The sequence below is a fragment of the Dermacentor variabilis genome, chromosome 10 (genome assembly GCF_050947875.1).
Source record: "Dermacentor variabilis isolate Ectoservices chromosome 10, ASM5094787v1, whole genome shotgun sequence".
NCBI classification, from domain to species: domain Eukaryota; kingdom Metazoa; phylum Arthropoda; class Arachnida; order Ixodida; family Ixodidae; genus Dermacentor; species Dermacentor variabilis.
Genome location: NC_134577.1, coordinates 6,506,225 through 6,521,014, shown reverse-complemented (window position 1 = coordinate 6,521,014; position 14,790 = coordinate 6,506,225). Strand labels below are relative to the sequence as shown.

At 47.7% G+C, this 14,790-nt stretch overlaps 1 long non-coding RNA gene across 1 annotated transcript in view; it reads right to left on the bottom strand.

The window, feature by feature from the left end:
• LOC142559786 (uncharacterized) overlaps positions 1-14,790 on the bottom strand; it is a 120,668-nt gene that overhangs the window by 92,414 nt on the left and 13,464 nt on the right. The gene's annotated exons all lie outside the window — the stretch shown is intronic.

Genomic DNA, 14,790 nt, shown 5'->3' with positions numbered 1-14,790 from the left:
TTCACGCGATTCTTAGACGCACTTACAACGCACAGGGTCGTCGGTCAGTAGGGCCTGGTATACGGACTCGGAAATGGATAAACTGGATGCGGTCATTTGCTTGGTAAGGGAAGCTCTGAAAAAACGATCAGTTGCATAAGACCTCACTGAGCAGCAGCAGCAACAACAAAACTTTGAAGAGAATAGGCGTAGAAACAGGGTAGCTTTATTTATTTTTTGCTCCCGTGGGCGAAGGAACGCAACGAGCTGCAAGTTATAAGCAAGGTAGCTACGAGCCGTCCAAAACTAATCTGGCAGTAGCTGAAAGGAAGAAAATCATGTTGATACCATGGGAAAACAAATATACGGGATGACTCGAACAAGACTGAGGCTTGCAACACTCTTTTTAGGTGCGAACTGCCACTATAAGGTCATTAAAACTGTACAACTGTAGCGATGAAGTTAGAAGGGCCTTGCAAAACATGACCCGGCGAAAAGCTGCAGGAGAAGATGGAACAACAGTAGATTTAATCAGAGACGGAAAAGATGTCATGCTTGAAAAGTGTGCAGCCCTTTATACGCAATGCCTCACGACTTCAAATGTAACAGAGAGCTGGAAAAATGCCAACATTATATTAATTCATAAAAAGGGAGACGATAAAGACTAAGAATTATAGCCTCATTAGCTTGCTTTCAGTATCGTACAAAATCTTCGCCAAGATAATTTACAATAGAATTAGGGCAACTTGACTTAAGTCAACCAAGAGAACAGGACCAAGCTAACATCTCCAGGATATCATTAACGCCTTTATTTCTCTCTCTCAAGAGAACAGACTGGCTTCAAGAAGGGATATTGTACAATGGATCACATCCATGTCATCAATCAGGTAATCGAGAAATCTGCGGAGCACAATCAACACCTCTATATGGCTTTCATAGATTACGGAAAGACATTTGATTCAGCAGAGATACCAGGAGTCATAGAGGCATTGTGTAATCAAGGAGTACAAGAGACATACGTAAATATCTTGGGAAATATCTACAAAGATTCCACAGCTACCTTGGTTCTCCACAAGAAAAGTAGAAAATTACCTATCCTGAAAGGGATCAGGCAAGGAGACACAATCGATCCAGTGCTATTCAATGCATGCTTAGAAGAATTATTCAAGCTATTAGACTGGAAAGCCTTAGGAGTAAGGATCAATGGCGAATATCTCAGCAACCTCCGGTTTGCGGATGACATTGTCCTGTTCAGCAGCACTGAAGGGATGAATTACAACAAATGATTGAATATCTTGACCGAGAAAGTGTATGAGTGCGGTTAAAGATTACTATGCAGAAGACTGGTCACTCATATGAAGACAAGTTTACAGATAATGTACAATAGCCTGACAAGCGAAAAAAATTCAGGATCGCCAGTCAGCCTCTAGAGTTTTTACATGTTTATCAGGTCAATTACTCACAAGGGACAATGATCATGAGAATGACACTTACAGAATAATAATGGATCGGAGTGCATACGGCAGGCACTACCAAATTCTGACTAGGTCCTTACCACTGTAATTTAAAAGAAGTGCACAATCATTGCATTCTACCGGTGCTAACATATGGAGCAGAACCTTGGAGGTTAAAGAAACTTTAGAAGAAGTTAAGGACCACGCAAAGAGCGATGGAACGAAAAATGTTAGGCGCAACGTTAAGCGACATGAAGAAAGCGGTGTGGATCAGAGAGCAAACGGGGGTAGTCAGTATTCTAACTGACATTAAGAGACAAAAAAAAATGGCGCTGAGTAGGCCATGTAATGCGTAGGACAGATAATGGGGAGACCATTAGAGTTACTGAATGGGTGCCAAGGGAAGGGAAGCTCGAAGACGGCATAAAGCAGGTGGGGTGATGAAATGAGGAAATTTGCAGGCGCGAGTGGGAATCAGCGAGCGCAAGACAGAGGTAATTGGAGATCGCAGGGAGAGGCATTCGTCCTGCAGTGGACATAAATTAGGCTGATGATGATATGATACTGTCGCACCAAATCTGACGGTGAAATGAGCAATGTGGCGCGCAAATTAGATATTTTGTGCACTCAGGGCAATGTACGGAGAAATTCCAGTCTCATTAATTGTGCGTGCATTGTCAGCTCGAGCTAGATAAAATGACAAAAATTGCAACTTACGAAGTGAGCAATAAATTTATGTGTGGCTTTCTACGAGACCACCCGTAGCCACAATGCTGGAGCACCGTAAGAGGGCGCCAGCCAATCCTCGGAACTAACCATTAAACCAGTTTCGAACACTCCTGGTCGCATTCTTTACGCTGTTCCATGCTTGTCGGAACCAATGCTTCGTCCTGTCCCACAAACCTGGGGCTACGCCGTCAATGATTACAGTCTGCACAGTAGAAATGTGCGTCTCGCCAACACTCGAGCCACTTGCGAAATCTGTGGCGCTGGATACCGATTCGTCAACGGAAACCAACGACAGGGGAGGTTCCAAAAAGACAAATGGCATAAATCCAGCAGGAACCTTGGAAACCAGGACACCAGTGATACCCGCAGGGTGCAGCCTGACCGTAACCGAACCGCCACCAGTTGCGAGATCAACATAACGCTTGGAAGATGCGGCACTTTCGTTGCCCAGAAGGACATCGTAGTTGCAGACGCCGTCACTAGTGAGCACGCAGTTGATGCCTAAAGTTTCGTGAGCATTCGTGCTCCTTACGTTGATGTCGCAGGAATCGGAGGCATCGTCCGAGCCAGCGTCGGCTCTGAAGCCCACCGAATATCTGATTGGAACGACGGACACTACATTGAGCTGCGAATCACCACAGGCGCGCAATTGGCTCCCTCCAGTAGAAGCCACCTGCAAATCCAAGGTCAGTGTATAAGCAGCGCCTTTGAATTCCGGCTTGTAGACAAGCAAGGCCAAAGGAGATGTCACTGGGATGGTCATGGTGGTGTAATGGCCGCACAGTGAGAACAGTGGGTCCCCGTACTCGTCGTTGTAGATGCTCACTGGACATCCGGGTATCTCGCCGTCGTTCACAGCCGTGATGTCGTTCGCGATTATCAGCAAACCAGACTTCCGTGGTGCTTCGAATGTGTAGCGACATTCGACAGCGTCTTCACTGGAATTGACATACTGCTGCAGGAGGAGCTTGACGGTGGAATCTTCAACGACGAAGTATCCGGAACAGCTGCCCGTCGCATGAATCTGCGACTTTTCACGAACCGTAAGTGCCAAAAGTAACCAGAGCAGGCAGGGTAATCGAGCCTGCTTCAGCACCATGACTGTTGCACGTGCGCCCTGCCGTCGGTGCAGGATGAGACACGGATGCGCAGTCGCAACTGTCACACGGCTATGAGCGAGGCCAGCACTGGCGAAACTGCAGCTGCGCCTAGCAAATGCCGCAGGATCACAGACTGGCGCACGTCGCTCGTCCTGCTATTGCGACATTGCGCTCGATGTGTGTGCCTAGGCGGTGGCGTGTTTTTTAACCGCCTACATACAAGCGACACCTGACAGGAGATCGCTGTTGCGGCAAGCATTCGTCTGCCGGTAACTAATAAAACGTAATGTGAAATCCTGGCAGCATCAGCCTTCAACGATGAATTTGACTACATAGCGTGTTTTTATGTATATGACGCGTGCCCCCCCCCCCCCCCACCAAGAAAAAAAACATTTCTGGTAGCCGAACGCGCCGGGTATGTGAGATGAACATACCACGCCTTATTTTTTAGTTTTATCTGGCCCTTCGATGTCGCGCGGTGAAACACCGTGCAGTGCATGGAAGGCTTTGCAATGTTCGGTTGTGTCACAGGCATTCATGAAGTGAACCTTGGCGGCGTGGAGGGCGACGCCGTTCTCGCTGACAGCGACAAAAACGTCAGCAGTAACAATTGCACTGTGCATGCACCCGTCCTTTTATATTATTTTGCGACGCTATTGCGCAGTAACAATAACGCCCAGCGGGCATTTGGTTTTATGCGCCATTTCCTGTTTCTTTGCGAAATTATTATTATATATATATATTACATTAAAATGCAATTTTCGTACGTGTGCTCCTTCGTTTCTTCAACTTCCTATGCACCGGACCTACAGAACCTTTCCCTGAATATATATATATATATATATATATATATATATATATATATATATATATATATATATAAGAGACATAAGTCCGCTCTTGTGTTACATCCGCGGGTGGATTATTTACGTGTAGGGGTTTGCGAATAGTGATTTCAGGGACCGAATCGAATACGAATCGAATAGTACCACAAGCGAATCGAACACTTTTCGAAAAGTTTTCGAATAATGGATAGCCGTCGTCGTCATCATCATCATCATCATCATCAGCAGCAGCAGCAGCAGCAGCAGCCTGGTTGCACCCACTGCAGGGCAAAGGCCTCTCTCACGCTTCTCCAACAACCCCGGTCATGTACTAATTGTGGCCATGCCGTCCCTGCAAACTTCTTAATCTCATCCGCCCACCTAACTTTCTGCCGCCCCCTGCTACGCTTCCCTTCCCTTGGGATCCAGTCCGTAACCCTTAATGACCATCGGTTATCTTCCCTCCTCATTACATGTCCTGCCCATGCCCATTTCTTTTTCTTGATTTCTTAGCCGTCATCAGAATTAATATAAAACGATGTTCACACCCCAGTGCTCTTAAAGTTAGCAAGTTTCTGTCATTACACGGTTCGTTACGAAGCGTTGTTTATTTAAAGCACAAATGGAGCATTGGGAACTAACAAGTAGTTTTTGCGCATGCAGAGGGCTCTTCAGAGAGCGCGAATGGTGGCCATACGGTCCGTGAAGTACGGCTATACCGGAGTGTCGTGACCAGCGCCGTTACGCAAATTCTCGTGTTTTAGAAAGAGAGAGAGTACTTGAATTAAGGCGGGGCGGTCGGCCCGAGCTAGCGCGCTTTAGCCTGCTACTCCGCCCAGGGTGAGGGTGTAAGGTCGCTCTGATTGTTCGGGTTCTTAAGTGTCACGAATCGGCCACGTGCTTTGTGCATAGAGAGGGGGTTCACTTGCCCCCGTGTCAGCCGGGCGACAGTTGCTGTGTTATGTGGGGTCACAGGCACCGCGCGGTGTTGGGTGACGCGTCGCGGCAGGTGCCAGGTGGGCGAGTGCCGATTCCGGGAAGTCGGCATTGTGCGCACGGTGTTGGCAGTCCGCCGACGGTCACACGAGTCCACACAGACCAGCCTTGAAAGGGACCGGTGTACAAGGTATTGTGGCTGTGGCTCCCGAGTGCCTGACTAATTGGAGGCGCCGCCGAGGTTAAGAAGGGCTTAGCAACTCTGACTCCGTTCCGCATGCAGTGAGCATGGACCTAATCTTCTGCGCGTCCGGAACGCAATCGCCAGCCTTGTTGTTGGGTGCGACTGCCTGTGTGGTGTCGAAGGCCAGCTTACAGTGCACGCTGTAGGAATGCGGTGCACACGTAAAAAGTGCCTTCGGACGACGGCGTCTTGGAAACACGCACTCGGAGAACTTTGTCTTGTAGACAATAAGTTTGAAGGACAAGGAGGGCCATCAGTCTCCCACGCGGACAAACTTTGAGTACGGCCGCACTACGTGGTATCGATGCCCCTGCTTCCGAGACAGTTGCGGCCCAGAGACGCCGTTGGGATTTGAAACGGTCTAGCGATAACTTGTTCGGGCCTGGCGTGTTTTGCTGAGCCCGTCACTAACTACGGAGAAATGAGAGGGCAACGGAGTTTTGGCGAAGAAGGAAAAGAGCTTTGTTTTCCAATATGTTTATTTTGAAGAGTAAGCCCATCCCTGTGGGTTGTGGCTTAAACGGTTGACTCTGATTGGCAACTGAACCTGTGGGACGGGCCAACGGCCCTACCGCCTTTTTTTTCTTTGTGTAATTGGGCTATAAAAATCGGGACGACATGCTGTCCCTTAGACTTGGCTGAAATCAGGATTGCTGATAGATCAGTGAGGCTCCGTGCTATGTACGTTAAAACGAGTCTGGGCTCTAACAGTCATTGAGACAGTCGAAGAGTGAGACTTTGTTTCTCAATTGTTCAAATTTGTAATGTATTTGTTTTACCTGCCATGTATATAGAAAAGTTTGCGTATAAATATTTCTTGTACATCTGATCTCATCGCTTCCTGCCTGCGTTTGATCAACAACTGCCGATCACCGTCCGAGAAGCTTCAAGTTCCAACGGTGAAGCGAGGACAGAGATCGAACGAAACTTTACTGAGGGGGAACGGTGCATAAAGGTGTGAAGAGGGATGGTGATGATGACATAGAAAGAGGGATGCAACGGTGAAAGCAAGTTAAAAATTCTGTTGATAAACATTCAGAAACATCATCCGTGAAGCGTGTTTTATCTCGTGTTTTATGTCTTATATACTATGTGCGTGGGGAGTGAAAATTTACCATACTTTTGCACCAATTTTATGTTTATTTCGGAGCAGGCGACGTTCTGAAATATGGCACACTCCTATTTACGTGTAAATACGGTAGTTTGTTTAACACTCTGTATTTGGAATGCGCTGTTTTAGTCACTGGTCCACGCTTAGAGTAGCATCTAGGCATTCCATGACATACTACGTACAGTGCCCACGGACAACGAAGGCCGCGCTGGTGTGCGAGTCGGTACGTGAATTCTTCAAAATAGCTCACATGGTTTTTCACGTTATTATTATGAGCAAGACTTGTGATTCAGCCTAGAAAAATAGTTCACGACGAAACAAGAAGCGTACCGCCATATTAGCAGCGGAGGTCTGAGTTACTTCCAACAGGCAAGAAGTTGCCCCCTTGTCGAAACGTTGGTTCCAGTTACATCTCTGGTTCGACCACTGTTGATCAGTCCAAGAGGACGAAAGCGCACAGTACGACGTGAAGCACCTTCACTGCGAATTCTAACGAGGTCTAATGTGCTTTTCTGACGCCTTGCTGGTGGTAAACTGAAAAAAAAAACTATAAAGAAGCGTTCAAGGCAAAAGCTGTTTCGTTGGAAGAACGCACGTTCCATTCGGCACTGAAATCAAGGAGAACGTGCACTACGAGCAACTGAGGAAAGTTTTTCATACACACACACATACGAGCCAAATATCTGACCAAACCTTCAGAAAATTCCCTAAATTTTAAAAATTGCGTGATTACAAAGTATCTTTGAAACACACTAATAAGCATTATAGGCGCGACTAAAATTCTATAAGGTATTAGCACATGCTGTGGTCAAGGAAGATAATTTATGTTCTATGTGAAATTATTACGCTCCATACGGCAGTTTTTACCAGAAGTATCTCAGTATTCTCTCTTTCACACAGTTGAGGGTTTATTCACTGTAATTGCGAACACAATCATGTTTTTAGGACATATACTAAATTTTAGGTGACATGTCTAAAAATAAACTATTAGGCTTGGCTGTAGTCTTGGCTAACTTCGCAGTCGGCTCTTCACACGTGGTATCTACCTGCGCACAACCGTTAACAAATGTGGCCACACCTATGGTGTGTACAAAGCCCCTGCTGGCTGCCACCGATCCGTGATGGCCAACAGCACCAGCACTCCTTCCCCTGGTCCTCGGGCCGGCTTGGCAGGCCCAATCGACGACACCTTCTCTGGAGACGACTACATCCTTTAGAAGGCGTTTTAAAGCGAAAGCTTTACTGGCCGCGAACTTGCGATTTCGCCGTGGCGGTGCTCCGAGGAGGCACATGACGTCACAACGCGCGTCTCGATCTTACACCGCTAAAACAACGAACTGGTCACATATTACTAAACATACGAACCGGGCTTTTTTAACCGCTCTACTGAACTGGCTGCTCTTCCGAAATAAATCCTTGTAAAAATGTACGTTCCATGAATTAGGATTTGCGCAAACTGTAATAAAACCCTGGTTCACAAGATCCCTAAAAGCGCCCGAAAATAAAAGCGCCTTTTCCACTCCGTTATGTTAAAAGCTAGCCTCACTCATGGGAACCATACGATATATACTACGAAGAGGAACGTGCCAATAACCTAACAGCCATTCGCCAGCACGAACACAGGCTTTTTTTAAAATTTTTTCACTTGCATCCAATGCTGACTAACAATGCCAAGAAATTCTGGCAGGTCACCCCACAATCATCCCGCAACATCAGCATTTCCGACGACCAAGATGAACTTATTCCAGACACCGACTACGCTAACATTACCTTTGTAGTCTGTTTTTACCACGGTATCTAATGTGTCGGTTCCTGCATTTTATGCTCCTTCTATGACTACAATGCCCGCAATTGTTTTTTTTTCAGCGAACTGAATTTCTTGCATAATTTGAGAATATAAAATTATCATCGTCAGCTAGTGTTGATGACCATCACTTCTAAGCTACTAAAATATACTGAGCACATTTATTCTGCATATTTGGCATTGTTATTCTCGCATTCATTATCAGGAAAGTTGAGAGTGTGACGGAAGCCCGTCTGGTCGGGATGATGCATACTTCAAAGGAAGAGGTCTGGACACCGACCAAACAATGCTCCCGAGGAGAAGCCGAAACGTAATTAGGTATTTTAAACCATTTTGGTCGGTGTCCAGACCTCTTCCTATTCAGTATTATCAGGAAACCTGCCATTGTCATGGAAGGTAGGGAAGGTCGTCCCAGTCGACAAGTAAGGTAACAAAGACTCACCATTAAACTACCACCCCAATCCATAACTACCGTTCTTTGTAAAATCATGGAACATGCCATATCCTCGCACATACTGGACTTTTTAGACAACAATGACTTTTTTTCATCCATCACAGCACGGATTTCAAAAGGGATTCTGGATTTTGCAAGAACGTTTGATAAAGCTTAAAAAAATTAAATTAAGTTATGGGGTTTTACGTGCCAAAACCACTTTCTGATTATGAGGCACGCCGTAGTGGAGGACTCCGGAAATTTCGATCACCTGGGGATCTTTAACGTGCACCTAAATCTAAGTACACGGGTGTTTTCGCATTTCGCCCCCATCGAAATGCGGCCGCCGTGGCAGGGATTCGATCCCGCGACCTAGTGCTCAGCAGCCGAACACCGTAGCTACTGAGCAACCACGGCGGGTACCTTTGATAAGGTAGCGCATAGAAATTTCTCTATAAAACTTTATTACTTGAACTTGCATGATGACGTCTTAATATGGATAAAATAATTCCCCAGTAATCTCTTATAGTACGTGCTTGTTAATATCGCGGCTTCAAACACACATCCCGTAACCTAATGTGTACCGCAAGATTGCGTACTATAGGCTCTTATCTTTTCTTAATATACGTTAATTACCTACCGCTGTATGTTTCCTGTCAATTTCGTATGTTTTACTAACATTTAATGACTAGATATCTATGCAGGATGACCTAAATAATATCCAAAACTGCTGTAATCTTTGGCTAATAATTTATAACCCAAACAACTGCAATATCACTTTCACGTCGCCGCAGTTCCACCAACTTTTCCTACATAGTCGCTGATGTGTCCATAGTAGCCGTCAATTTTTTTTACAAATGCCTAGGTGTAACAATCTCCCCTAATCTTGACTGGTGTCCGTATGTAACTAATACCATCTGTTCTGTAAAATTTAGGGTTTTTGAAACTTCATTTGCGTCACGCCCCCATCATATGAAGTTGTTATAGCTTGTTTATACATTCATCATACTCTTATAAAGTCAGTGTACATTCGTTAAAGGTAAAATCTAACTAGCAAACTCTTTCCTGCGCCGTCGTATTGCAAGTCTGTGGTTATTTCATTAGCTATGCTACGCCGCGCCCCTTATAGCATATCGCCATCTGCATGTATACGACTTCGCACAGGTCATCGTCGCTCGCCCTCGTGCCCGTACTGTCACTTTTTTGTCACCGTTCCCTCGTACAGCAACCAACTGGGTTGGCGTTCCGTACAGCACCGCAGCAATCACCAGTCCATCAACCTTCATTGAAGCAGTCACGACGTTTTCTACGACGTGGTCATCCTCATGAATTATCGTTTTGTGTCACTCAATACCCCGAATGAAAAATGAGAACCAAAATACGCGATTTTAGTAACTAGCAGAAACTGACACAGGGCCTAAGTCAAAAGCTTGCGCCTATCATTTGCCATATTAAAATATCTACTTCGAACAAAAAACAAATAAAAGGGCTATCAATGTAGTAGTCGCCGAGCACTTTAGCACCTTCCACATAAAAGTTTACATTTGGGACTCGCGAACTGAAGTGTATACGACGTGCGAAGAAGCGACGATCGGGTGTCGAACGGCCCGCGCGCACGAGCTTTAATTTCTACAAAACTCGCAGAAAAAAATGGGGGAGGGGGGGGGGAGAAAGTTCGGCAGCCGAAACAACATATGACTGAATCGCAACAGATTATTCAAAACCAGCTTCGAAACCAATTTCCGACGCTTAAGACGGACGTAGCCCAGTTTGTAATGCTATCCCAAGCTTCTGTGAACCAACTTGTCATCCTATTCCACAAGGTTGGTGGGCAATCATCGACGATCGCGTCATTCATGTCCTCCTCGTCACTAGGATTTCTAGTTGAAGGTGAGGTCGGGGCAGAACCAGCCATGCCGGTCTGGATGTCGACGTCTGTCACCAATTCCGCGTCGTCGCTCATCGCGCTTTCCGTGGAGGAGTTTACGAGAACGCCAGCTACGTATTCTGTGGAGATTTCAGAACTGTTTGCAACTGGCGTTGATAAGTTGTTCAAAGCGGTCCCTTTAGGAGGGTCAACCATGGGCGGCGGCTGCAGCATGGTCAGGGGTACGAATCCCGCCGGAAGATTGGAGACCAGGACACCGGTGATGCCGGCCGGGTGAAGCCTGACCGTGGCCGATCCGCCAAAGGCGGCTAGGTCAACCGAGCCTGCCGACTCCGCCGCGCTTCCGTTGTTCACAAGAACCTCGTAGTTGCAGACGCCGTCACTGGTGAGCACGCAGTTGGTGCCTAAGGTTACGCCATTGTCCTTGCTCGTGACTTTCATGTCGCAGAAATCGGAGGCGTCGCCCGAGCCAGCGTCGGCCCTGAAGCCCATAGAGTACCGGACTGGTACGGCCGACACAGCATTGAGGCGAGAGTCACCGCACGCGCGAAGGTTGCTTCCTCCAGTCAAAACCACTTGCAAATCCAGGGTCAGGGTGTAAGGCCTGCCTAGAAACTCCGGTTTGTAGACGATCAAAGCTACGGATGACGGCACCGGGATGGTCAACGTGGCGTAGTGGCCGCATAGTGAGAACACTGGTTCTCCATACGCGTCGACGTTGTTGTAAATGCTCACCGGACATCCGGGAATCCCGCCGTCGTTGACGGCCTTGATGTCGTTCGCGATGACAAGCAAGCCGGAATTCTCTGGGGCTTCGAACGTGTAGCGGCATTCGACGGCGCTCTCGGTGGAGTTGACGTAATGCTGGAGGATGAGCTTGGCGGTCGAGCCCTCTAGTTCAAACCATCCGGAACAATCTCCCAACGGTTCAGACTCGCCACCCAGCGATGCTCCACGAAATAAAAATGACAGAAGCGTAATCCAGAACTGACCGAATGATTGCTTCAATGCGCGCGTCATACCTCTGCGTATCGGCTATCAGGGGCACCGGTGCAGAAAGAATAAACGGCAGTTATGAGCAGTGCCGCTAGTCACGTGCTCAGAGTGACTGGGCGCACGGAAGTTGCAAGTACGCGTACAACAACTGCGGCTCCGCGCAGCCGAGGTATACCTACCAACGCACTTTCAGGAACGGAGGTCGTTCGTTACTGTCGATATTTTTATTTTATCTACATGTGTGCCTTCGCAAGCCTGTATCTGCAGCCACACGTGCGTACCTAGGCAGGATATCGCCCTTGCTGTACTGCCACGCCATATAGGCGACAAGGGAATAACACCGTTCAGAATGGTATATAGGTATACACTGCTTATGTAAGTTAAATGTGATTTCCCTTAATTAAGTCTCCTTGGAGTCGCAGCACTTTATTCAAACGAATGAATATTTAATTATGAGCCAGTATGAGTAGTAATCATAATCCTGCACAAAACCGGCACCAGGACGGCGCACTGATACTCTAAGTTCTACCAGAATGCGGTTTTTAGCCTCCTTTGTCGTTGCTTGTGGACCGCCTGTTTTGCATATAACGCCTCTGACGTGCGATCCGCATTTAATTGACATTGAGTCGTCGACATGACCGCTAGCTCTCCCTTTACGTAAACACTTTCTGCGCCGAAAGAGGTCGTTTGAAAGCGCGAATATATAACCAGTGAGTGCTATTGACAACACACGATTGGGTTCCGAGCATCGTCAAACAGGAATGCCACATAACCGGTGCGAAGCTCGCGAAGGAGCAAGCGTACACGGAACAGTATATTGCCAATAGACGTGTTAATATTTGCCGCTTATGAGAGCGTTTTCAAATGCTGCCCATGCTTGGGTGTCAAACGCGACCAGGCTTATTATCAAGGGCGCAATGAATGTAATTTTAGCCCGTTTATTTTAGGAGGGGAGGAGGGGTAGTCCAGGTCACATGATTACTACTTTAACGCTTCATTTGTGCGAAAATATTGCTTCCATTTAGTGGCGTCAGCAGCACACTGACAGATTACATGAAATAATGAGAGATTACAAAAGAAATGTGCAGAAACCATCGACGATGATTGCCAATGCGAGCGAATAGCTGAACGCTTCTAGAAATCTGTTCGCTTTAGCTAAGAAATAATGCGCTTGAAGGCGTACATCTGTTGCAGCGAAGATACTTAGGTCGCATTTGTAGTCATTGCGTAATTCCGTAGAGAACAGAGCCGTTCACAAGAGGTAGAGAGACATAAACGAAGGGAAAGTAAGGAGGTTAACCAGAGAGTGATCTGCTACACTGCACGCGGGAAAGGGGTTAACCAGCCCATCTGCGATTCGCTATACGTGCGTTGTCTCCGGCGGTCGGCCATGCTCTCGCTGCTAGCCTCCTCTCCCGTGGCCGACATACGTACGGCGGTAGGACGGTAGAAGGAGTCGGGGGGCTGTTCTGGCCCAAGCGCTAGAGCATCGCAGCGTCTAAACCTGTCCCAAAGCTCTGGCGCGACAGCGCCCCTCACCAGGTCTGGCCATTTTGAGTTGGCAAGCGCAGAGCATACATTGCGCGATAGCTATCGTGTCTGCAAAGTATTACATCGCTACGCGCCGCGGAAAGATCTGAAATTTCAAACCGAACGCCGTTTTTCCTTCTCCTCGCGGCCGCCGCGCTCCAAGCCGGACGGTGACGTAGTAGTGCCCCTGCGCCTACGCAGTCGTGTCCGCAGTGTGACGTCGCTCATGGTGAAACGTGACTTCGAGAGTTATTCAAGATAACATCTGTTATCTGTGCGATCTGTTGCTTGAATTGACGAATTGAAGTTTAGCGAAATAATAAAACACACAAACGGAATGTGTGTTTTTTGTTTTACTTCGCACCGAAGCAAGAGAGATGTACTTCCGCTTAGTCTGCTTGTTCCCACGGTCGTGCGGTCACGCGCGCAGGTACCAAAATTGTGCCATTTTCTACCGTGTTCCAGCGCGTGATCACGCTCTGCGATCCGATTGTTCTGTCTCAGTATTCGTGTAGCACTGAATTATACCGCTAGTAATGTTTTCTTGTGCACAGCGCGCAAAATCGTGCGCTGCGTGAACGAGACATATCGCGCGCGACGCCGTCGACGGAAATGCGTAGCGCCGAAAAAAAAAATGAAGGCGGTGTGACGTATGCGTCACACGATCCTCGAGGTCCGGTATGGGCGAACGCAGGGAAGGAATTTCGCTTGCGGAGGCTAGACGGGGCGAGCGGAGAGCGTCTTGCTTGGCAGTGGAACCCGCCTGCTGAAATCATGGGTTGGCGGCACTGAAATATTTCTATGTGGGCTATTAATGAGCCGACATGAAAAATTTTTGCGGCAGAACGCTCCCTAGAGGACACGTAACAACTTCCAGCGAATAACCAAAATTTGCTATGGGGCCTGGTGATGGGCCCTTTAAGGGCACGATCGCGTTCGCGTACGGCAGCCTCTTCCGCCGTGCGCTGCACCCGAGGCCTGCCCATGGTGACGGCCGGGAAGGCATTGCGTGACGCCCGTAATACAATGCAGATATATACAGTTCGTCTAGGTGACGTGGCGTTCAACTATCTTTCTTTAAGAAAGGGGCTTTGGTTTTTTTCGAGATCCTAAGACGAGCCCGTGTTCACGCGCACTTGCTGTCTCCGATAAGCAGGGAAGCTCATGTTAATCGCGACAGGAGTAGTGTCATGCCTCGCAGACGCAACTTGCACTTCCAGTGAACTTTGTGCTCATGCGCTAGTCTTTGAGCTCGTCGCTTCGCGCCGTTATCAGGCACTGACCGGCCGGCCAGTCTACGCTGGCGCGGTACTACGAATGTAAACTGTAGAGTTCTGCGCAGTTAAGTAGGTGCGTAAGATGGTTTTCCTTCAATGCGTTTTCGGCGCTCACGGACGAACCAGTGAGACATAGAAAGCTTCGCTTTAAAAGCGGGCACCTCAGGTGCAGTAGAGGCTGACGTGTCCTGACGCGAGCTCATTCATTTAGTATGCCCCTAGATGGAATGGTCTTCCGTATCTGGAGTCACTGTAAATAATGGCAAATAAACCTTTTCGCCCCTTTTCCCGGACGTACTCACCAATGTGCATGGAGGATCCCTGGCCTAAAAGCAATCACAAGCCGCAACAATGCGCCCTATCAGCAGGGAAAGTACGACCACCAATGCCCCCCCCCCCCCCCGGCCACCGCCACGACAACGGCCGAGAGGGGCAAAGAAAGCTCTGTACACTGATATTCACTTAAAGAATTTATAAAGCTTTCT